The sequence below is a fragment of the Peromyscus eremicus genome, chromosome 7, assembly GCF_949786415.1.
Source record: "Peromyscus eremicus chromosome 7, PerEre_H2_v1, whole genome shotgun sequence".
NCBI classification, from domain to species: domain Eukaryota; kingdom Metazoa; phylum Chordata; class Mammalia; order Rodentia; family Cricetidae; genus Peromyscus; species Peromyscus eremicus.
Genome location: NC_081422.1, coordinates 109,837,185 through 109,861,092, shown reverse-complemented (window position 1 = coordinate 109,861,092; position 23,908 = coordinate 109,837,185). Strand labels below are relative to the sequence as shown.

At 43.8% G+C, this 23,908-nt stretch overlaps 1 long non-coding RNA gene across 1 annotated transcript; it reads right to left on the bottom strand.

Annotated features, from left to right (window-relative positions):
* Positions 1 to 1,139: 1,139 nt before the first annotated feature.
* On the bottom strand, positions 1,140 to 5,205 carry LOC131914531 (uncharacterized). Its single transcript, XR_009380155.1, has 3 exons — positions 5,119 to 5,205; positions 3,968 to 4,127; positions 1,140 to 1,241 (listed from the first exon to the last, which is right to left on the bottom strand). It is a non-coding gene; the product is annotated as an uncharacterized LOC131914531 (long non-coding RNA).
* Positions 5,206 to 23,908: the final 18,703 nt, after the last annotated feature.

Sequence of the window (23,908 nt, the reverse complement as noted above, 5' to 3'; positions counted from 1 at the left end):
GAGGTATTTCTGTTCTCCATTGCAAACACAGTGGATGAGAGCCATGAATGACGGAGGACCTGAGCTCGACCCCTTCTTAACTGTGTCACCTCCAAAAGCTCCTCAGCCTCTGCATCTATGTTCTTCATCTGTGACATAAGAGGCATTTACATTTGTATTGTACTTATTTATATTGTGTTTTTCTCTCTCTCTCTGTGTGTGTGTGTGTGTGTGTGTGTGTGTGTGAATACATAAACAAAAAGGTCAAAGGGCAACTTTCAGTAATCAGTTCTCTCCTTCCACCACACGAATCCCAGGAATTGAACTCAAGCCATCAGATTTCATGAGTACCTTTTCCTGCTGAGCCATCTTGCAGGTCCCCTGGAGAGGAAGTTAGGTTGTACCTTGTCCTCCAGAAGAACTAATATATATTATAACAGTTTGGCTTATAGGACAGGAGTTGTAGGGTCATATTGGCTGTCTGCATGTCCGGAAGGCTGAGAATCTGGTAGCTTCTAAGTCAGTGAGGCTGGATGCCTCAGGAGTCCAGGTCTGGTGCTGAAGGCCTGGAGGATCCCTGGAGAGACACTGGTCTTCAGCTACATTGGGAGGCTGGAGAAGCCAGAATCCAATGTCAGGGAACAATGGCTCTAGTAGCAAGTAGCAAGAGTAGGGGCAGCCCCACTCTTCTCTCAGACCTCTGTATCTCCCATTGTCAGAAGATGCTCCCCGAAGTGGGAATGCCTTGTCCTTTGATGAGACTTTCCAGGAAATGCCTCCACAGACACATCCAACAGTAAGTCTCTGAGCTCACTAGAGTTCCAGTCATGTTGGCATAATTAACCAACCCCCTGCTGTGGAACAATCCTTTTCTACACTATGAATATGTATTACTCTCATGTGCTAATAAAAAGCTGATTGATCAATAATTGGGCAGGAAGAGATTGAGTGCTGGAGCCAGACTAGGAGAATTCTGGAAAGAGGAAGGGCAGAGTCAGAGAGTCGCCGTGAAATGCAGAGAAACAAGATGCAAATGTCATACTGAATAAAGGTACCAAGCCATGTCTAGACATAGATAAGAATTATGGGTTAATTTAAGTGTAAGAGCTAGTTAAGAATGAGCCTGAGCTACCGACCAAGCATTTATAATTAATACAAACCTCTGTGTGATAATTTGGGAAGCAGCTGCTGGGTATTTAGGAACAGGTAGTCAGGACATGGAAACGTCCATTTACAACCCACTTCTCATAGCCTGTTGGAGGCTTAAAAGAGAGACAATACTTAGCAGGTGGATGGAAAACTGGAAACATTCAACAATTAATGTCATCAACATCAAAACCATTTTATCCACCTCCAGCACCAGCACTGGAGAGTCTTGGTTAGTTCAGACTGTTCTAGAAGGTCTGGTGAGAGCTCAGGAGTCTGTCAAAGCTCTTTTGTTTTCTTTTTAGTGAATATTCTCGCTAAGAGCTATGCACCAACAATGGTCTCTACCTCAGGCACCCCTCACACTTTTATATCAAACCCCAAATTCTCTCTTAATGTCCTACAGCACTGATGGGGGAATGTCTTTCTGTATGCTGCGAGTATATGTTGCTCTGATTGGTTGATAAGTAAAGCTGTTTGGCCTATAGCAAGGCAGCTTAGAGGCAGGCAGGAAATTCAAAGAGAGAGACAGGAAGAAGGCAGAGGGAGATGCCAGTGAGATGCCCAAGGAGCAATGTGTAATGGGACACAGGTAAAACCACAGAACATGTGGTGATACATAGATTAATAGTTATGAGCTACTTTAAGATATAAGAGCTAGCTAGCAAAATGCTTGAGCCATGGCCATGAAGTTATAATTAATATAAGCCTTTGTGTGTTTGCTTGGGGGACATGAGTGGGAGAGATTGCCATCAGGCCGGGACACAGGAAATCTTCTGACTATACACAACACATATAATTTCCCTTTGGAATATCCCAGAAATCTCGAAAAATCATGGTCTAACATTTGATGCATGTTTCTTCTGAAGTTAAACCTGTTCTGTTGTTTCCATTCTGATGAATGGTCTCACCATCCAGTTGAGAGTAGCCTTGGGGTCGCTCTTGACTCCTCAGTGCCCCTCTCTTCTCTCCAACTGTCCCATCAAGAAACCATCCAGGCCTGTTCAGCTAACCTTCTAAAAATCCCTTTATCTCAGCCAGGCATGGTACCTGTAATCCCAGCCCCAAGCAGGCAGAAGCAAAAGGATCTAAGAGAGCCAAGGTTCTTAGGGAGACCTTATTGTAAAGATCCCCAGATCCCAAATCCCTTGATCTCTATGCCACCTCCAGTCTGGTCCAGGCACTAGCTTGCTCTTCCCTGCTCCCTTCTCTCCATTCCCTCCTTGGTTGTCATAAGAATCTCACAACTTACTTTTCTACCACTGGTCTTCTCTCCATGAAAAAGCAAGGTGGACCTTTCTAAAATGTACATACTGCTCAGGGTGAGAACTTACTAATGGTTGTCTACTGTTCAGAGGTTAAAACCCAAGTTCCCAAACTTGACTTTCAGGATGATCTTTACCTTTGTCTAGCCATCTCCTGCCTTGGCACTCAGCTAGCTCCCAACTTCCTTGGGAGAAATCCCGGCTGCTCTCTGGTGAGTCCCAGTCTTGCATAGGTATTATTCCTGATGCAAAAGTCACCCCCTTTCTCTGTCTTCTTCCTTCTCTTTACCCTTTTGCCCCCCCCCACACACACACTTCTTGCCGTTCCTCTTACCCTCCCCCAATTATCTTCAAGTCCTAGACTCATTGTCAAGTTCTAGGGAGGTGTACCTGCTTCCATAGTACCACTACCACCGTGGTCTGAAAGACTCAGTTCCTGGGGAGGGTTGGTAACCTCCTAAACTCTGTCCCCTTGATCTCAGCTCAATGGCTTTAGGCTAAGGCACGGCCATTGACTTCCTTGTCTTCTGTACTGGATCACCTGCTCTAGAGGGAAGAGTGAGTCTGTTTCCTCTGAGCTTAGGACAATGCAGGATACTGAGTAAATACCAAGAGGTTGAATAGAGATGCTCAAGCCTTGGCCAGTGAGATGACTCAGCAGGTAAAAGCACTTGCTGCCGAGCCTAAGGACCTGATTTCAGTCCTTGAGACTCCCATGGTAGAAGGAAAAAATGACTTGTTTCAGGTTGGGCTCCCTCAGTGGAGAGCCCAAGGTGGGGATCTTTATGTACATGATGTCCTAGTTAGTTTTAATTGTCAATTTGATATGGCCTAGGGTCACCTGAATGGGAAGCTGAAGTTGAGGAATTACCTGTAGGTATGTTGATATAGGAGAGCCCAGGCCACTGTGGCTCGTGGGCCTAGATATATAAGACAAAGCTTTGGAAAGGCAATTGTACCTCCAAGTCTAGCCTACAGTAGGGTGAAGAAGCAAGGCTTCTCGATTCCGAACCCTACCCTGGTCAGTCAGTCCTCACTTCGAGAATGCTCCTGGTGGGGACAGGAGTGTGCTAGTTGGGTTCCCATTGCTGTGATAAATACAATGACTGAAGACGACGTAGGGAAGGAAAGCATTTCTTCTCCCTTATTCACAATCCATCAGGAAGGGAAGGCAGAGCAGGAACTCAACAAAGACCGTGGAGGAGTGCTGTTTACTGGCTTGTTCCTCATGGCTTGCTTATCCTGCTTTCTTATACCACCTAGGAACACCTGCCCAGAGTGGCCCCACTGACAGTGAGCCAGGCCCACCCACATTAATCATTAATAAAGAAAACTCCACCCCTTTTCCTGTAGTCCAGTATGATGGAGGCAATTCCTCAAGTAAAGTTCCCTCCTCCCAGATATGTCTGGATTTGTGTCAAACTGACAAAAAATGAACCAGTCAGGGAGTGAAGATATAAACTAGCCACTTCTGGGTCAAGCTGACCCAGTTACCCAAACACCCCTGTGGAGAAGATCCAGGTTTGAGCTGTGAGCAGTGGTCCACAGGGCTGCTGGGAAAAGGAACACACACAGACCTGGGCAAGGCTTCAGATGTTGGGTGATTGTAAACGTCTTTCTCCCTCTGGCCTTATCAGCCACAAGTCCTGAAGGCATGTGTTCTTTCCAGGAAGGTACTGGGACATCTAGCGGTCTTCCCACTCTTCCTCCATCTGACTTCCCATCATTTCCAGGGACCTTTGTGAAGTATTCAAATCAGGACCCATGACCAACAACATTCCCAGTCACAGGCAAAACAAGAGAAATGATGCCAAGTGGCTATCCTTACCATTGCCACCAAGAGACACATGCCAAAGCATTGCCTGTGGGGCATTTACCCAACCACCCCCACAGTTCCCCAGAGTTTTCTTGAGTGCGAGCAGCAGGAAATATTAGATAGAAGGATTTATTGCGGAGAATATCGCGGAGATAAACAGATAGAAAATAAAGGATAGCCTCGAGAGGGCCTGGAACCTATTCCAACGGGCCCCAACTGTCTCTGCCCCAGGGTTTTTATAGAGACGCCAAGGGGTGGAGCAAAAGACCTCCTCCCCCAGCACAGCCAAGTGCAGACCATCTCAGACACCTGCACTCAGGCCCGTGGTCCTAATCATCCTCTATGTGGACCTGCTGGGTAAAGCCACGAGGAACCCGAGAACGGGCTCCCACAATTGCCAAGTAGTTGCTCTGCACAGAAAGCTATGTCCAGCAGCTTTAACACACACAGCCACACTGTGAGCCAGGGATGTGTATCATGCTGCTTGGCTGGCACATATGAACCTGTAGTCTGTCACCCTGCACTGCATAAAACTGAGAACACACGTGGAATCTGAGCACTTGGAAGATCACAGCAGGGAGATGAGAAGTCTAAGATCATCCTTGGCTACACAGTGAGTTTGAGGCCAGCCTGAGCTACAAGAGACTCTGTCTTTAAAAATTAAAACAGCACCACTCCTCAGGAGCCAGACACTTGGCTGTGCCTTTCACAAGGGCCTTTCCAATAGGAAGGATCTTCAGCATGATATTTAGAACTGAGGGTGGTGACCTTGGAGCTACCACCTAGACCGTAGGACCAGCTCCTCATGACCCAGTAGATTCCGGGGAGGAACTGGAGTGGCCCTTTCTGCACACTGCTGACACGGCAATGTGGGTAGCAGGGGATGTTGTCAGGCTTAAATCCCATCCTCACAGCTCACGACTATGATCTGCTGGGCAAGCCATCCCTTTCCTGAGCCTGTGTAACCAGGGAAAATCCCCGTATTGCAGGATTGTGGGGAAAATGAACCTGGCTTGCATCAGGGATTCCAAAAGAGAAAGCCATCATTCTGACGTCATGTTCTTCCACATAAACAATAGCCAGAGGGGATGGGGGAGAGGCTTTGGAAGGGAAAGAAACACATAGAGAACCATGTGTACTAACATTATTTCTCTCATTGTTTGAATATGTATTGTCTAATGAAACTCTACAATGAATTCTATTTTAAATAGAATATGGAGAACATATCATTTATTTCTTTTTTGGGAAGAACTTGTAATGGAATGAAGACTAATGATATTTGTGTGTGTGTGTGTGTGTGTGTGTGTGTGTATGTGTGTGTGTGTGTGTGAGAGAGAGAGAGAGAGAGAGGGAGAGAGAGAGAGAGACAGAGAAAGAGACAGTGTGCACACACATGAGCCTTTGGATGTTATTCTGGAGGTATAATTCATTTGGGGTTTTCTTTTCTCTAGATTCATTTATTTTATTTTCACCTGCGTGAGTGTTTTGCCTGAATATATGTAAGTATAATATATGCTTTTCTGGTACTTATAAAGGTCAGAAGAGGACATTGGATCCCCTGGAACTGGAGGTATGAATGACTGTGAGTCAATATGTAATTGCTGGGCACCAAACACAGCTCCTCTGTGAGGGCAGCCCATGCTCTTAACCCTGAGCCATCACTCCAGTCCCTCCCTCCCTCCCTCCTTCCCTCCCTCCCTCCTTTCCTCCCTTCCTTTATTTATTTTTTCTTTTTTTTGTGAGGCATGGTCTCTCGCTGGCCTGGAACTGGCACAGTAGTCTAGGCTAGCTGTTCAGCAAACACCAGGGATCCACTTGCCTCCAACTCCCTCATAAGGGGATTACAAGAACACACCATTATAGTAGTTGCTGTTAACTCGGGTTCTGGAGACCGAACTAGATTCTTACCAGACCAGCACTTGACAGAGCAGAGCCATCTCCCAGCTTGGGTATTAGTGACATTCTTCACTCCCTCACCACTGCATCAAGCTAAATGAAAACCCTTCAATCCACATTCTAGGAAAAGCTGGTATCCAAGGTTCCAACCACCTAGATCTTTGCAGAAAAAGGCTAAACCAACATAGGGTGTGAATGTCAGCTTCCCATGAGAGCACAATCAGTGTGGCCTACTTGGGAAGCTGGAGGACTCAATCCTGAGGTCCTCCCCCAACCCTCAGAATGCCAGGCTATCTAGCTATCTGCCTCTCAGTTCTGATTCATCATAAACCCGAACACTTAATCCCAGTCTCTCTGAAAACTACCCATGCCTCCTTTGCGTTCCTTCCCTGGGGCAGATCCTGCCTCACTAGTGATGCTCCTGCAGTATCATCTAGAAGTTGATCCTTATGCCACTTGTCACATAAACCCTCTCTGCTTCTGGGCATCGTTGCTTGCTGTTGGTACCCAAGAATGTTGTTTTATCCTTCCATTTCCTAAGCCACTGAGGTTCTGAATCTGTGAATCTGAGTGATGGTTCTGGACATTTTTGTTGATGGTCAAGTCATGCCAGGTGGATGCCCATTCGATCCATGTGCTCTTTTGAAAAGGATTCCAACATCACACACTTTTAAAAAACTTTTTTTTTGAATGTTTGAGTATTTGCTATGAGCCAGGTCCCACTGACTACTGTACAGTCTTGAGTGGAGGAATGAGGATTAAGAAATAACAGATAGGAAAAATAGAGATGTAGATGACATAAAAGAAAAAGACAGACACAGAATAGCATCAGGAGGGATCTGGATCAATACCACAGTTGCCCTGTGCTTATTTCTCACAGTCTTTTTATACCCAAAGCAAGGGGGGCAAAAGACCTCCCCCTCTCAAGGACACAATGGTTCAAAGCACAAACAAGTGTAAACACCTCCTTAACTTTCAAGACACCTGGTAACCACACTTTTGGCCAAACATCCTGTTATCCAGCCTTGATGAGTAGCCATGCCTTTGGCCAAATATCCTGTTATACAGCTTTAAGGAGTAAAGACAAGCTTGAACTCTCTGACCTTGAGTCAGGTTGGAAATCAAGCCACAAACTGGAGTCTTTTGTGGCTTCCCACAACTATGTGGTCTCAGGTTGTTCTCTGTATTCTCCAGGACCAAAATAACTTTTCTTCTTCATTCTTTGATAGTTTCATACTTGTATACAATGAATCTGGGTCATTTTTCAGCTCCCATTACCTTCTCTTATCCTCTTATCCACCCGAACCTGAATCTCTTCTTCCCAGAAGCCCCCATCCTACTTTGATACTCTCTCTCCCTCCCTCCCTCCATCCGTCCCTCCCTCCCTCCCTCCCTCCTTCACTTCCTCTTTCTCTACCCCCACTCTACCCCCTCTCTTTGTGTATATGTGTGTGTGGTGTGATGTGTGTGTGCGTGCACGTGCACATGCGTGTGTGTGTGTGTGTGTGTGTGTGTGTGTGTGTGTCTGTCTGTCTGCCTGTCTATGGAAAACCTAAGACTAGACATAATGCATATTAACTGATGGGTAGAAATGAAAATGTGGGCACCCCTGGAGCATGTTTCTCTTCCAAAGAAACATTTTTGTGGTGTTGAAACTGTACATGTTTACTGGGTAGAGCAAGGGATTTTCAGGAAAGAGGTTTGCAGTCAAGGACCGGATTTGCAGACTATGAAGTCTGTACTAAGCCTACTCAGCAATCAGAGATGGAGTGCATATACCTGGGCAAAGCCAAGGATGCAGCTCAGTTGCTAGACTGCTTATTTAGTATGTAGGATCCTGTAGTTTAATCTTGACACTACAAACCTGAAGAATGGGAGTACATGCTTGTAATCTCAGCGCTAGGAGTCTGGGGGCAGGAGTTCAAGGTCGTTCTCAGCTGAAAAGGAGTCCAAGGCCAGCCAAAAACTGTACCAGAGACCGAGTAAAAAAATAAGGGATGGGAGGGAGGGGAAGGAAGGTAGGAACTGGGAAGAGCTAGGGGAGGGGAACCATTAACAGAATATATTGTGGGGGGAAAAAATCTGTTTTCAATTTAAAAAAAAGCAAGCAAGAAAAAAAATACTGATAAGCTCCTGGGGGTGGGGGCAGGTGGGATAAGGAAGTTCCTAGCCTTCTGCAGGGGATTAACACAATTTGGGTATCCCCTCTACCCCAAGGTCACAGTTCCCTTCTCTAACAAAACTCCACAGGAGTGGTTCTCCTGGATCCCGCTTCCTCTCCCACATCTTAGTCGTTCCCATTGCCATTGGTCCTTAGGGCTTCCTGACTCCACTGGTCTTGCTGTATGCCCTGCTGGCTTCCCTCAAATCAAAGTGATCCATTTTTAGTTCCCTTCATCATCCTTTCAGAGAATTGTCCTGAAATATTTTATTGCAATGTGCAATGTGCCACCTGCTTCCTGCCAGAACTTTAGAGAACTGAAAATATTCTTCCTTGAATAACAGTAACACTTTGTAATATGATGCTGTTTATGTGTTACAGAGGCCAGTAGACCTGGACAGAGAGACACTTGAGTCTTGCCCCAGAGTTAGTCACACAGCCCCAGTCACCAGCTTTTCACCTTTTCAAGACTGCCCTTCAAAGATGTCATGTGTAACAGCACAGCCTCAGTTATCCAGAGTGGACCAGAATGTTATCACACTTGTGCTGTGTTCACCTCCTGGTACACTCAACTCCTAAAAGTAAAAACAATGCCAACACACTGAACAAGTGTAAGAAAACCTAGACTTTTCTTGTTTCCTACTTGCTTATTTTATTTTTGCTTATTATTTATTTTGAAACAAAGTCTCACTCTGTAGCTCTGGCTTCCCTGAAACTTGCTCTATAGATCCAACTGTCCTGGAATTTACAGATCCTCTTGTCTTTGCCTCCCTGGTGCTAAAATTAAAGGTGTGTGCCATCACACCTGCTTGGTTTTTTTGTTTTGTTTTGTTTGTTTTCTAAATAACCACATTGGGTCTCAAAAGTATTTACACACTCAGATTAAAGTCATTGTCTTTCTAACTCATTGGTATAAGCATGTTCTTGGTGTGCTCATTGGCAACTCGGATTGAAGCATGAGGATCGGGTGCTGGGGTGTGGAATCAAGGCTCCAAAACGAGGCAGGAGAGCAGGGAAAGGGTCCAAAGTGTGGATAAAGAGGTGAGATGGGGGGCCCCCGAAAGGTCATGTGATAAGAAAGTATAGAGGGAGCCACAGGGGAGGAGGAGAGATGAGGAAGAAAATGGAGGAAGAAAGCAACACAAATTTTCCTTGAAATTTTTGTTAAATGAGACCTAATTATTTGTAAGCTATTAAAAATAATAGGAAGAAATAAAGCATCCGTGGTCATGAGCCAGTCATGGTGGTTAACCCCACCACTTTAACCCTAGCACTTGGGAAGCAAAGGCAGGAAGATGGTAAGTTCAAACAAGGCTAGCCTGGGCTAAGTAGCAGGTTCTGGTCTCAAAAATAAAAAAATGAGGTTGGGAGGGTGGTGCTGAGTTTGGCCTTATTTACCAGCCTGGCCTCTCCGATTGTGCCTCTATGGGCCTGTAGATTTGCATTGATCATTGAATTAAAAATTATATGAACAAGGCAAAGTAATAACAATTCCGTGTAGAAATGAAGCACTTATATGTTTAACCTACATTGTGTACCCTCTTAGTTCTATGCTCTAAACACACACACACTCCATCCCCCACCCCCACACCCCACGAGTGCAAACCATGATTCAGCTCTTGTTTTCATAGTATACTGGAGGCTCCCCATTCCCATACCGTAGCCACACCCACTCCCTCTTCACCAGACTGGATCCTGCTCTTCCATGATTCTCACTCAGCAGCTCCCCAGGCTGCCTCTTCTGAGTGCTTAGCCCTTGGCTCAGAGCTTCTCTCAGAGCATCCCACACTCGTCCCCAGCATCTTCTGCTGTTTCTCAGCACTGACAGACTATGAGGATGGAGGGCAAAAGTTATTTCTGCTTCATCTTCCATCTCTTTGGCTTGATGAACTCAATTATTTCAAGTTCTTTACAGCAGAGCCTTTCTGGAGGTTAGAACCTGAGCAGCGGGAGCCATGCTTCCAAAATATTTGAACCTGTCAGAAAGCTCTTTGCCTTCCTTCATCAGCACAGATATTTCCTAGCCACGATCCAAGTATCCCTAAGCCTGCCTCAATGGAAACTATCTTACGGTTTTTCCAAGCCTAGTATATCCCCATCTCAGCTCTTTCTCTGTGCTCACTAAAATTGCTTCTTTCTTTATAGTTTTTGCAGCAAATGCTTCAACCCAGCTCTCTGGCAGTTATTTGATGAGATAGTTAGTATTTCTGAGTGTGTGTACAGAAATGACTTACAGCAGTGTAGACAAGCAATCCCAGTAGCTATAATTAATTTCATTTTTATAACGCACATAACACTTTGCATATCAAACCAGTAATTTCATGGCTATTATTACTTAGGAAGACAGCAAAATTACAAAAGTGAGTTGGTTTAATTTAAAAGTTCCTCTGGAGAGCCTTGATTCATGCCTGCAGTCTCAGCACTTAGGAGGCTAAGGCAGGAGGATTACCATGAGTGCAAGGTAACCTTGTCTTAAAAAATTAATAATGTTAAATAAGAATATAGGTGGTGTCTGAAGAGATGATTCATAGTGTAAAGATGCTTACTGATCTTGCAGAGGACCTGTGTTCAGTACCTAGCACCCATATGGCAGATCACAATTGTCTGTGTCTCCAATTACAGGGGATCTGATGCCTTCTGGCCTACTGGGGGATCTGATACTCTCTTCTGCCCTCTGTGGGTTATTGCAATTTGTAGTGCACACAAACTCTTGCAGTCATAGGTTGTTTTTTTGTTATTTTATTTTAAGATTATAGGCAACAAATGTAGCTTAAATGAATGCAAAACCTCAAATGCCATGATCAACCTTTGTCAGTTTGGCAAGGTTTTTGTTACATGTCAAGGTTTTCCAGATGAATAGAATGACAAGAATGAATATTACAAAGGCATTTATTCTACTGGCTTACACAATAGGGGCTGGTGGTCCAACAATGGCTGTCTGCATGCTCAAGAAGCTGAGAACCTGGTAGCTGCTTGGTCAGCAAGTTTGGCTGTCTCAGGAATCTCAATTTGGTGTTAAAGGCTGGAAGATTCCTGGACAGCTTCTGGGCTTTAGTTCACATTGGAAGGGTGAAGAATCTTGGTTCTAATCTCAGCAAAAGTTGGCAGCAATAGCAGGAGAGATGGCACCACAGAGGAGTGAAGGCAGGTTGGCTGCTCTGCTTTGTCTTCATACAACTTTATATCTGACCACCGAGAAGTGCCGCCACCCACTCTGGAGGAGGGTCTCCTCTCAGATTATCCTTCCTGGAAATGCCTGAATGGACCCATCCAGAGGCACGCCTCTTATTTGACTCCAGAGGCAATCAGGTTGGCTGGCAATCAAGATACCATCACAGCTCTTGTGCCCAGTAAAGCTATCAAACCACAGTCTAATAGCTACCGTAAAGGTGTTTTAAAGTCCAATTAGTACAATCTATTCATTTTAAGCAAAGGAGACATTCTTCTCCCATTTGGTTAGGTCTGGGTTGGCCAACAGAAAGAGCTTAATAATAAAAATGACATTTCCTTGACAAGGGGGAAATTCTTCCTGTAGACTGCAGCAATAGTTTCTGTATGGTGCATGTGGCAGACTTGTCAAGCTAGCCTCCAAAATACACAAGCCAGGTCTTATGTAGACAGACAGATGGAGCTATAGAGATAGACAGATGGATAAACAGATGATTGAGCAACATGTAGATAGAAAAATAGATAATATAGGTATATAAACAAATGATAAATGATATAGATAGAAAAATATGACAGATGAGATCAATAGAAGTAGATAGATAGATAGATAGATAGATAGATAGATAGATAGATAGATGATAGGTAGATGAAATAGATACTAGACTACATACATAAATGATGTAGATAACAGATGTTAGATGAGATATACAGAAGATAGGCTGATATATAATAGATGATATAGACAATGAAATAGATGATATAGATAATAAATGATAAATAAAATATAAATGGATAGATAATAGATGATGAAGATAGGTAAACATGACAGGTGATACAGATAGAAAAACAAGTAATATATGATACAGTAGAGATAGATAGTGTGGTGATTTGAATGGGAATTGCCCCCATAGCATAATAATGTTAAATAAGAATATAGGTGGGGACTTCTATAGTTGGGTACTTGACCCCTAGCTGGTAGAACTGTTTGGGAAGGACTAGGAGGTACGGCCTTGGAGGAGATTGTCACTGGGAGTGAACTTTGATGTTTCAAAAATCCCACACCAGTTCTAGTTAGTTCTCTTTGCCTCCTACTTAGAGATAAAGATGTAAGCTCTCAGCTACTGCTCCAACACCATGCCTGCCTACCTGCCGTCGTGCATGGACTCACTTTCTGAAACTGTAAGGGCCTAATACACTCTTTCTTCTATAAGTTGCCTTGGTCATGGTGTTTTGTCATGGCAATAAAAAGAGACAGGCAGACAGATGGATGATCTCACTGATAGTGTTTCTCTGATGTAACCTTGAATGATTATCAAATAACTGATACTTGTTTAAGGTTTTCATGGGCTAGGATAACTGCACATCAACCCTAACCTTCAAGAAGCAATGCTAAACTCAGAACTAGACTTTATTGTTTGATATTCTTGAGGAAAAGAATTGAGTTAGTAGCATTCATCTTGATAAGACTACTTCCCCCTTGCTTTTCCTGTGTGTCTCTCTCAGCATCAACTGATGGCTGTGTTCCCCTGCCAACAGTTGTCAGCTGTGATAGCAACAGCAATTTATTCCAGCTGACATAGGAAGTCTGACTCAGTAAAAAGCCTTCATCCTACTGATATCTGTATATGTTGGCAAAATAGAGATGCTGTTTAGAATCCTGGGATTCTAGAACATTCCATCTCCTCAGAGCTTCAAAGTCAACTAGGGTTGGATTTCCTGGAATTTCCTAGACTACCCACTCCAGTTCTGCTGCATCAGATTGTGTGTGTGTGTGTGTGTGTGTGTGTGTGTGTGTGTGTGTGTGTGTGTGTATCTGCAGTGACTGGTGCCAAGGAGCTGAAATCAAACTTGAGATTTAACAGAACCAGGATACTCAAGGTAATGCTTCACAGGAGTCCTTTACTGGCTTTCTGTGGTACTTTTATTTGGATAGCTCAGCATACAAAGTTCAAAACAGGGAAAGAGAAACCATGAGAAACCTATAGCGTATTTCACATCACTGTCACCAGATGCACTCAGGAGACCAAAGTGGACAAATGCAGGTTGTTTGCACAACACCCTTAAACACGCTAAGCTGCACTGCTAAGGAAGGGAGAAGAAACATCTTGCCCACTGCATTCCTGGGACAGGCGGAGACATTCCTCCCATGGGGGTAAACAAATTCTGTGAGAGCAGAGTTCGCACACCAGATTAGTGCAGAAAAGCCTATTATATGCATGCTATATGCTTGTGCATATGGAGTTGTAGGACAGAACACATGAATTTTTATGTGTTCTTTGCCTGATTCTTCAATGCATTCATCTCTTGTAGAATCTGACAGATGATTCTTGCTTTACTTCTTTTCAAGTTTGGGGTGCTCTAGCATGTTATATTCATAAAATATCTAGTATAGCTATAAGAACCCCAAAGTTTAGCATTCACTGAACTAGTCAGGGCATATGGAGTGTGTGTATGTGTGTGTGTGTGTGTGTGTGTGTGTGTGTGTGTACTTGTTCCAATGTATATGCATACACCAGTGTGCAGGTGAAGGGCAGAGGTCAACATTGGAGGTCTTCCTCTGTTACTCTCCACTGTATTTTTTTGAGACAGAGTCTCTCCCTGAACCTGGAGCTCATTGTTGACTAGACTGACTGACCAGTGAGCCCTAAGGATTCTCCTTTGCCTCCCTAGCACTGAGATTATAATACAGACCACCATGCCCAGCTTTTTATTTGGGTGCTCCAATCCAAACTTGGAAGCTTGAGTATTGCTCCTCAGGGGCCATCCCCACTGTTTTTTTAATACAGAGTCTCAACAAATAGGTCAGAAGCTAGGCTGATTGGCCAGTGAGCCACAGAGACTCACCTGTCCCTACCTCAGGATTGCCATTACAAGCACATGACACTGTGCCCAGCTTTATATATAGGTTGTGGTGATTAAACCTACATCCTCATATTTGTTTCATGAACACCTCACCATGTTAGCCATCACCTGTGTCCTAACTCTAATTTCATAGATGGAAAAACTAACGAATTAAGAATATGAATCAAAGTGACTTCTTGGAGGAGCCTCAACCCAAAGGAGAAACTCAGAATGGTAGGACTCTCACAGCATGCCAGAAGAATGGACTGATAAGCAGATCTCCAACTCGAATCCTTCCAAGCCCACTAAGCAGGCAGTACCTCCAGGTGGAGACACTTTCAGAACAATGTCATGGTTCCTGTCTAGAGAAATTCCTCATCCCATACTCAGCCACAGAGCCCCAGCAAGCTCAGTGTGAACACCTCATCCTCAGCGAGCAGGGAGGTGGTCTTCTCCCACCACTCCACTGCCTTCAACCCAGTCACTTCAAATAGCTGCACATGAGCTATTGAGAGGCCAACAAGAGCCACCAAGTCCACTGTCTGTGTCTGAAGAATGCATTTTTCATGCCAGCCATGGTGGCTTATCTAGCCAAAGTCTTTATTTACTACTGCAAGAGAGCGTCTCTCCTACTGGACAATCATCAATGAGTTCTCTGTTCAGAGGGAGATGAGAAAAGAGTTACTGGACACATTGGGTGCCATATGTGGTTGGAGTTTCCTTTGGGCTGCCAGGTCACAAATAAAGACATGGAGACTTAATTATGAGAGCTCAGCCTAAGCTTAGTCCTGTCCCACTAGCTCTTATAACTAAATTAACTTGCTTCTACTAATCTACATTTACCATGTGGCTTTTTACCTTTCTTTCATTCTCTATGTCTAACTCCTTCCATGTCTCCTTGACATCTAGCTGGCATAATATGTGAGCCTAGATTCCTCCTCCTCATCTTCCTCTCTCTCCCCAGAAATCTTACCTATCTCTCCTGCCTAGTGTAACTCAAATTGCTAAAGGTCTTTTAATAAAAACCTGGAGCCAGATATTGGGATAAATGCTGAAAGATCAGAGAGACAAAGGAACAAGCTGCTGCCATATCTCACCTCGCCAACTCCTCAGCCTGAAAAGGCTTCAGCTAAAAAAGCCGCTGGCTGAAAGGGACGCTTCTGCCGAAAGCCTTTAGTTCCTGTCTCCTCATGCCTTATGTACCTTTCTCCGCCCAGCCGTCACTTCCTGGGATTAAAGGTGTGTGCCACCACTGCCTGGCTCATTTTTCTCTCCTAGACTGAGTCAATCTCATGTAGTCCAGGGTGGCTTTGAACTCACAGAGATCCAGACAGATCTCTGCCTCGAGAGTGCCAGGACTAAAGGTGTGTGCCACCACTGTCTGGCCTCTATGTTTAATCTAGTGGCTTGTTCTGTTCTCTGATATTCAAGCAAGCTTTATTAGGGTACACAATGTATCACCACAGCCTAGCTATTGGCCACTTAGCTTTTTATTAAGCCAATCACAGTGACACATCTTCACACAGTGTACACGAATATTCCTCAACAAGCTACTTTGTGTATTAGTGTCTGATCAGCACTCAAACTTGAAATCAAACTAGAAAACGTGATCATGGGCCAAGTAGGATGCCTGATTCTCTTTTGTGCAACATACTTTAAGTGGAATCTACATGCTCCTGAAAGCCGAATGTAGTGATTCTCAACCTCCTACTGCTGTGACCCTTTAATACAGTTCCTCATGTTGTGCTGACCCCAACCATAAAATTATTTTCGTTGCTACTTCATAACTGTAATTTTTCTACTGTTATGAATCATAATGTAAATATCTGTGTTTTCCAATGGTCTTAGGTGACCCCTGTGAAAGGGTTATTTGACTCCAAAGCCTAAAGACTACTTTTTAACACCTGTGCATGTGACAGAGTCTGGGGCTCTGGATTGTAGTGTTTCCTAGAAACCATACATGATGGTTAGTATTAATGGTCAGCTTGATAGAATCTGGAATCAACTGGAAGACAAGTCTCTGAACATGCCTGTGGAGCATTAGCTTGATTACAATGATTGATGTAGAATGATCCATCTTGATTGTGGGCAGGACCATCTCCTAGACAAGGCAATCCTAGACTGTATGAAATGGACACAGTGTGCTAAGCAGCAGCATGCATTCATTGACCTCTGCTTCCTGAGTGCATATAAGATGTGGTCTGCCACTTCAAGCTCCTCCCCTTGACCTTCCCACAATGATGGACTCCAGCCCTGAACTGAGCTAAAACCAATTGGTTCTCCCTTAAGCTTCTTTTCCCAGAGTGCTTTATCACAGCAACTGGAAAAGAAACTAAGACATGCTATTCTACCAAGCGTCATGAATTCAAAACCCAGACTTCTCCACAATCCAGCCACATGGAGGACCCAGGGAAATCAGCTCTAGTGCTTCTCGTTGTTTTTTGGGTTTTTCATTTTTCTTCATACTAGATTCAGAAGACATTGTTTTTTTAAAAAAATAGAAAAGGAAAGATCAACACAATTCTAGGCCATTTGGTGCCTAGCCTCATCTCCACGGCCCTAATTCTGATATCCACCAAGTAGATGTTAAAATAATCCAAGTCATTCACTCCTACAAAACCAACAGTCCTGGAAAGTTGGCAGGCACACGTGTTTAAACAAGGCTCCCAAGCTTTCTACTGGCAGGTGTTTCCAGAGTTCTTGGAGCACAATTCTTTGGATAGGATCGTTGCCAATATACATAGCAACAGGGGTTGGGGGGTGGGGAGTGTTTTCCTTTAACACAGCGCAGACACCAAAATGCCTTAAATGCAAAGTTGGACATTCAGTGCACTTACTTATTTTGGCTCTAGGTCAAGAAATCAACAATAATAAAGTCCCCCAAATCTCAGGACCCAGAGCCCTGAAGGGCTGCAGTGTGAAACAGACTTGCTTATCTATCTGCAACCCAACGTGGCCTCCTCAGCCTTCCCCGTGGTGTGACCCAACAAGTTTGGTTCTGCCTGCTTTGACAATTCCTCGGTCTCCTGAATGCCCCATTCTCTAACTAATTCTGCTTGAAATTGGGGCTGGAGTTGGTAGGAAAGTTAATAGCGTAGAGGCAGAGCAGGTAAAACTTCATTCTCCCTACTTGAGCCCTGGGCATTGATTTTAGTTATTCCTAAATCCAGCTTTCCGAAATTGAAACCTGGGATGGCTTTCAAAGTGCATGGCTAGCTTTCTAATCTGCTCCTTGGCAGCGGGACTCATCCATATTTTCTGCCATCAGATGCATTCCCTCAGCCTTTCAATTAAACTTGACATCAGTTCTGGAACCCCACGAAAGAGGAGTAATCCTGTGTCGTCTCCTGAACTAAATGAAAATAAATAGAAGCTTAAGAAACAGAAAGTGGAGTGTGGGAAGGGGAGATACTAACAGTGGTAGGGAAAGGCTTCCAATCTCAAAGAAAGTAAAAACATTTCTGGCTTAGACAGTACTTAGTGGTCACTAGCTATAGTCCAGTGAAATGAAGGATTTTCAGTTCTGCCTACAAAATCTTAGAATGTTAGTCAGTACTAAACAACATTTAACATAATCTCTCTCATAATGTTTTTCTCTGCATGTGTCTCCCTGTGTGACTCCGTCTCTGTCTCTGTGTCTGTCTGTCTTCATGTGTATCTCTGTCTCTCTATATATGTATGTATGTGTTTGTGTGTATATATGTGTGTTGTGTACATCTTTGAATGTTAGTTTCCTCCTTTCACCTTTATATGGGTCCCAGAAATGGAACTCAGGTTGTCAGGATTGTATAGTGTGCAACAAATGTTTTGTTTTGCTTATCTGAAGTTTAAGGACAATTTTAGTAGAGTTTAAGAGAAAGAAAAAAAACCTGGGCAGGCAAGCTGTAAATATTGTAAATCCTGGCAGTTGCCAGGAGAAGGGAGACAGAGAAGAGGAGAGAAAGCCATGCCATTTGCAACATAGGGTAACAAGCAGCCATGAGGCAAAAGGAGAGACGAGGCTTCAGAAAAAGAGAGAAAAGAAGAGCCCCGAGCACCAGAAAAGTGTTCTTAGTCTTTGACCAGCACTGGGGAAGGGGATAAAGGGGAAAAAGCTTGGTAAGCTTTAAGTCACAACTCAGAAAGGAAGGCAGGCCACACGGTAGAGGCTTCCTGGGGCTGCCTGATCGAAGGCTGCTGGTGTCTGCCACAGCAAGCATGCTTTACCTGGGGAGCCACCTGCAAGCTCTGACGTCATTTCCTCTCCAGTGGCTTGTTGATGAATGAGAAGAGTAAGGTCTGATAGATAGCAGATTAACCTCTGTTCACTGAGTATTGATTGGCCTCACCCACCCTAGGCTCACTTGGTGTCTCTGTTGGACTGTTTTCTTGTTCTGTGGTCCCTCATAGTTTCAGGCCACTTGGTCTCTTTGGAAGCTTCTGTATAGATTTACATAGCATCCTTTGTGGGTTCAGAATGGCTACTTTCCAAGGAGGAAGGTGGGATAATATCTCATTTTTAAAAAAGGACGAAAGAAATCAGTTAAATACACACACAAACACACACACACACACACACACACACACACACACACACACACACACACTGAGAAACAGGCCATTTAATCATCAGAGGAAAATCATGTATTATTTTTTTTCTTCCAAATGACGCCACAGTAATCAAGCTAGGAGTTGCTTTAGGAAAACAACGGAGGGGGAAATGTGGCTAAAGTGTAGGTTTTGGTCAGATAGATCTGACAGAGCTGTGTTGTCTCCTACTCAGGTGTGTGGAGCAGGGCCTTTCAGTTCAACCACGACTAGATTGCATCACCTTTCTCATAACATTGAAACCAACAGGTTAGAATCTCTGGTTTGTGTTTCCTTGATGGTAAAGTGGGATAGGTATGGTGGCACGTCCTGGAACCACAGCACTTGGGAGCCTGAGGCAGGAGCATGAGGTGAGCTCAAGGCCTGGGCTCCATGAACCTCTAAATTTAAAAAAAGAAAATAAAGCAAATAAAATGGGGAATACAAGTAAAATTTTGTTGGGATACATGCTAATGTTGCTTGACAGTGAAACAACCATGTGTTTTGAACAAAAAGAAAATTTGGCAAAATCTTGAAATCACTGTGTTTTTTTAAATCTTCATGTGTGAGTGTGTGTGTGTGTGTGTGTGTGTGTGTGTGTGTGTGTGTGTAAGCACGTTTCCCATGATGCACTGTGGAGGTCAGAGGACAACTCTCAAGAATCAGTTCTCTCCTGCCTCTTTGTGAGACCCGAGGACTGAACTTGGGCTTTTAGGTTTACACACAAGCCCTTCTACTTACTGAGCCATCCTGTCTGTCCACAAAATTGGCATAAACTTCTGTGTGTTTGTTTTAATTTCCATGTGCTTCATTTCATGAATATTAAATATCTATTACGGAAAAGTAGAAAAACAGAGCGAGGTGAGAAAGAGTGAGAGTGGGCAAACCACTTGTGGACTTAGCCGACTGAAGACAGCACTAAGGAGAGTTTAATTAAACCCTTTCAGACACACACAAAACACAGGGTGCTGGGAGCAAGCTTTTCAGGCTTCACCCTCACGATGCTGGGTACCCCTGCTGCTCTCCCTCCCCAAAGTGAGCAGAGAGCTGATGAGAAATTGATTTCTGTGAGATAAACCCAGAGAAAGGAGGCTGAGTTTGTTTTCACAAACAAAGAGATGCCGTGGATTCCAGGCAGTATATTGTTTTCTGCCAGATCATTTTTTGGAAGAAGCAATACTCCAAGCCAGCATTTCTCTCGGAAATATAATGTGTGGGAGAGGATTTCTTCTGGGTGGGTTTCAGCAAATATGATGAATCAATATTGTTTCTATTGTTAAGTCCCCAGTGACTGAATTGGAAAAGATGGATGAAGCAATAACTTCTTATGTTTGTCCCCTTTCTCCTCCCTCCACAGATAGCCTGGTAAATTTCTGTTTCTAAAGTTTATGTTAGCACCAAAAGATCAGAAAAATGTTTTTCAAAAGATTTTCCTGAAATCTATTTGATAACACTGCTTTAATATAGTATTAACATTTCTTTCATGGTACTTATATTTAATAAATGCAATGGCCAGCAAGAACTTGGGGTTCTGCCTGTCTCTACTCTCCAGCATTGGAGTTATAGATGGACACAGCCATGCTCAGCCTCATATGGGCACTGGGGACCAGAGCGTCAAGGTCCCATGATTGTGCAGTAAACGCGTTATCTATTGAGCCATCTCTCCAGCCCTACAGATTTCCTTATGAGGATGAAAAAGTTTGAAACTGAAGCATCATTTGGGTCATTGTCAACTTCCAAGAAGATACTGTTTCAGAGCTGGTGTTGTCTACAAGACGACATCGGCCAAGCCAGAGGCCTAGGAACCAGAACTCACTACTTTTTTAATTTCCAAAATTTCCTGATGCATTTGCTGTGTAAGAGCTTGGAGGAGGGAAGGAGAGAGGGAGGAAAGAAAGGTGAAGATTTGTTTTTCTGGTACGTGTGTACACGTGTTTCCTTGTCCCCATTGTTCACAAAGAGGACTTTTCCATTGACTGCTTTTACTGACTGTTTTTAAGGGAGATTTCAACACCTCTTCAGCAAACAATGCCACATAAACCTGGGATGAATAGCCAGAAAGGATGTGTTCTCTCAGCACCTCCATCTAAAAAACACAGCGGAGGTACTTCCTGGATTAAATTAACAATTAATTTCATGTGAAGACATGAGACCTTTGAACTGATGGTATCTAGAACAAAGCTGTTCACACACAGATTCAGGGAGGATGTGGAGAGCAGAGGGGCTCTGAGAAAAGAGAATTGGAAGAGCCTTAAGCTGTAGAATTAAATTTCAAGGAAAAAAAGAAGAGAAAAGAAAGACAGAAAAAAGAAAGGCTTGATTATATGCCAACCTCCATGATGTAAACACACTCAAGATGGATGACTCTGATCTTTAGACCTGTCATTGGGTTAGCTTTAGAAGACTGTTGATTCTCACAGGCCACTGAGAACTCTGGACAGAAATTTACCATGGTTTGCTTATTTGTGCTCGCTCTCTCTTTCTCTCTCTCTCTCTCTCTCTCTCTCTCTCTCTCTCTCTCTCTCTCTCTCTCTCCTCTCCCTCTCTCTCTCTTTCCCTTTTTATTTTGAGGAACCAGAACAGACTTTAAAATGCATTTCAAATATGAAAAACATATGCTTTGCATTTCTTGAACACATGAGACCAAATATAGAATATGGATTCAGATCTCACATGCTGTGTGTGTGTTCATGTAGACATGGGCATGTATGTGTAGAGGCCAGATGTCAATGCCAGGTATCTTACTCAATCACTCTGCACTGTAGTTTTTGAGACAAGCTCTCTCACTGAGTCTGGAGCTCATCAATTTAGCTAGATTGACTGGCCAGCAAGCTCCAGGGATCCTGAAGCCTCTACTTCCCCAGAACTGGGATTATAGGAGCACACCATGCCCCACTTGTTACATGGGTGCTGGTATCAAACTCAGTTCCTCATGCTAGTGTGGCAAGTTCTTTTTCAGACTGAGCCGTCTTCTCCATCTCCACATACCCTTGAATTAATTTGAATGTAGTCAGACTGAACAGAGCAGCTAGGATTGTATGAAGCCCACCTAGAATCCTGGTCTTCTCCTCCTCCAGTCCAATACTAGCTGCTGGGCTAGAAGGGGTTAAACTTGAGGGGGAAAGAATGGGAAGAAGACGGACCATGACTCCTTTTTATCAATAGTTACATGAACAACAGACCATTGTTTGTAGAATGTGGTTAGAAGAAATGTTTCCTATACCAAATTTTGATTAGTTGGCTGGAGACATCATTCATTTATTAATGTCCCATGTAAATTGTAATATGGATTTTGTGAATAAACTGATTTGCATAACCCTTTCTTCTCAGTGAATAATTATAAGAGTTTAGGCACAGAGCTCCTGACTTCCGGCTAGATGCTAGGGTGACAGTGATGAGGACAAAGATTATACAGCAAAGGAACTCAGGACTGTAGCAGGAATCTTAAAGAGTCTTATTAATAAAATCAAACCTGGTGCCAGTTATTGGGGTGAATGCTGGAAGATCAGAGAAGCAGAACAAGCCACAGCTACCTCACCTGGTCAACTTCTCAGCTGATCTTGTTTCCTCAGACTGGAAGCCTCTGTGTCCTCATCTCAATGGCTCTCAGCTGAACTGTGCTGCTCAAAACCTAAAAGCTTAACCAGCCAAATGCTTCTAGTTCCTGGTCTTCATGCCTTATATACCTTTCTGCTATCTGAGATTAAAGGCTCACTTCTTGGGATTAAAGGCATGTGTCACCATGCCTGGCTGTTTCCAATGTGGCCTTGAACTCACAGAGATCCACAGGGATTTCTGCCTCTGGAATGCTAGGTTTAAAGGTGTGTGCTACCACTGCCTATTCTCTATGTTTAATATTGTGGCTCTTCTCTTCTCTGACCCCAGATAAGTTTATTAGCATGCACAATATTTTGGGGAACACAATACCACCACACAGGACCATATAGAACACTCATGTAAGCATCCACATACAGTGCTATTTCAGAAGCTGAAACAGGACTATTGTCTTCACTGAAGCATGGATGAAGGAATGCTAATTTTTACTTGATGAGAGATCAAGACCAGAAATTTGAAAAGGCAGAACTTGAAAAATCACACCATGAGAACCTCAAAGATCCTCAAGGAACCTATGGCCTCGGTTCTTTAGTGTAAGAATGTAGAAGTGGAGTCCATTGATCTGCTCTGGTATCTCAAGGAGTCTCACCTGCTTGGAGACTTGATTGTGAGAACTAGAAAGAAGCTTGTGTCTGAAGATGACAGAAGAAGCTTGAACATGGACTCCCTTAAGAAACGTGTCAAGGTTTCCTACTGCTGCACCAAATAATCTTTGTGACCTTTGAACCTGGGAATGGCATGATCATTTCTGGAAGCTTGCCTTACTTTGTTTCTGAGGACCACTCTAAGACAGCTGCTTGAGAGTGGACTGGCAGGTGAAAAGCTATGGCCATGAGGGCAGCTAGAAAAATGGAAACTGGATTTTGACCTGGCTATTGACCTCGTATTATCAGTGTAATTAGGGTCAGTGCATGAGCCCTGACAATTAAAACTGGCCACTCCTTTCAATAGCCCAATTAAACAGATGAGAAAGAATGAAAAGTAAAGAAAGGAGATTCATTAAATGAAGCCGCATTAGAAAGAGGATCAAAGAGGTCCCATGACCCTCAAGTCCTTCTCCTGGGTCCTGACATAAGCTTAAGTTTAAATAGAAGGCAAGAGGTATGCATAACTAAGCAACCCTGATCAAGTGTGGTCTCACCCATCACTGACTTATCCCCATCGTGGCTCCAGTCTCTCCTGCAAGGTGGTCTGAGAAGCTGTTAGAGCTGTGTAGAATCTTCGGAAGAGACACACTTCTATTTTGGCTGCACCAGACTCCAAACTTTTCTGTTTCCCAGCATGAGACATCTGAGAAATTTTCTATTTACTGGGGCCCATTGCTTAGCAGTCTAGTGGGCAAGAGGAGAGGCATATGTAACCCTGGAGAATTCCTGCTCAGATGGTTACTCTAGGGCAGCATCAGAGGTGGACCACTAAGAGTCAGCAACCCACGAGCTTCAAGAGAGTAGTCAG